Raw genomic sequence first — 1,881 nt, 5'->3', positions numbered from 1 at the left:
AGAGTCCCTTTCCTGCCCCTGGCAATGTCCTGAGGTGGGAGAGAATGTAATGACATGGCCATGCCCAGATCCTCATGTGGTTCTTCAGAGCCACATCATGTCCATTGGCAGGAGCAGGAAAAGGTACAAGTGTTTTCCTGGCATCATGGGGAACATGGATCACCAGGGCTCTGCTTAACATGGGTCCTCCCTGAGGGTTGAAGCTGCAGTAGTGCAAGAAGCTCCTCCTGCACTTGGGGCATTGACAGGGCTTACTTTTCAGGTGCCTCCTTTGGTGTCTGGTCAAGTGAGAGCTCTGGGCGAAGTTCTTCCCACACTGGGGACACTCATAGGGCCCCTCCCCTGTGTGGATGCGCCGGTGCCTGATGAGGTGGGAGCTGTGCTTGAAGCCCTTCCCACAGTGGGGGCAGAGGAAGGTCCTCTCCTCTGAGTGAATCTGCTGGTGGCGGAGGAGATTGGAGCTGGTCTGAAAACTCTTCCCACACTCAGGACACTTGTAGGGCCTCTCCCCAGTGTGGATGCATTGGTGGGTGATGAGGGCAGATCTGCAGCTGAAGGCCTTCCCACACTCTGCACACTCGTAGGGCCATTCCCTGGTGTGGATCATCTCATGGCTGATCAGGGTGCTGCTCTGTCTGAAGCTCTTCCCACACTCCAAGCACTTGTGGGGCTTCTCCCCATCATGAAGCTGCTCCTGGGCCATCAGCTCCGAGCTCTGGCTGAAGCTCTGTCCACCTTCCTGGATCAGGTTGAGTGTTTATTCCTCAGAGCACCCTGGGCTGGGTTTGCAGCCCCTCCTCCTGCAGGATCTCTGGGGATTTTCCTCCCCATTAGAATTCTGCACTGTGGAGTCACTCAAAACGGCCACTTCAACGAGGTTCTGCCAAGGAGAATTTTCTTCCCTGGTATCCATCCTCAGCTTTTTGTCTGGGGAAGGAAGGGCAAGGAGAGGATGGGATTTTCCTCCATGCCAGAAGGGAAGGGGAAGGAGATTCCCCCAGTGCATCCCTGGCAGGACGGTCTTGGCAGCGAGGTTGTCCTGCAGCCAGGGGCTGTGCTGGGCTGTGAGATGGAGCAGGAGAGAGGGGGAAAGGGGCACTGACTTCCTCCTCACCTGCCTGGGTGTCCCAAGGCTCCTTCCTCTTCCTCGCAGCCTCCTCCTCCATCCAATCAAGGTTTGGGAATGTGAAATACTGTTCTGGGAAGAAAACAAAGGGTGCGCAAATTTTCTTTTGTTCCGGGGTCTGTGCTGGTCTGGGAGATAGAGCAGGAGAGAGGGGGAAAGGGGCACTGACTTCCTCCCAGGGTGTCCCGGGGCATGTTCCTCTTTCTGACAGCCTCCTCCTCCATCCAATCAAGGTTTGGGAATGGAAAATCCTTATTTTGGAAGAAAACAAGCGGTGAGTACACTGTCTTTTCTACTGGTTTGAAGGCAAACCTGGGGAGGGTCTAAGCCAGAATTACAATTTAATAAGAAAATGAAGATCAAGGCAATGATACAGAAACACTGGCTTCAACTGACAGTCAGGATATAATCTGACACCCTGCTGGTCAGAGTGGTGGCAGCACTCCCATTTCAATGGTGGCTGTAGTCCTGTTGGAGTGATGAACGTGATTCTGTCAAAGCAGTGGTCCTGTATAAGTGTCTGGTCTTCCTCTGAAGGTCCAGTGGTGGTTATGGAGCTCTTGTCCTCTGGGAATCCAGTAGGCAAGCTGCTCCTAGTGTTGAAAGTTTCAGCTTATATCCAGGTAGGAGTGCTTGGTTCCTCCCCCTGGGCGGAGCATCCCACAATGAGATGATGGACTTTTATCAGTCCTGCAGTGACAAACAACGTCTCATTCACAGAAGATATCTCCCCTGGAGGGTGTTATCAGGGGTGA

Source organism: Melospiza melodia, unplaced genomic scaffold (assembly GCF_035770615.1).
Source record: "Melospiza melodia melodia isolate bMelMel2 unplaced genomic scaffold, bMelMel2.pri scaffold_114, whole genome shotgun sequence".
Lineage (NCBI taxonomy): Eukaryota > Metazoa > Chordata > Aves > Passeriformes > Passerellidae > Melospiza > Melospiza melodia.
This window is presented reverse-complemented; position numbering follows the sequence as displayed.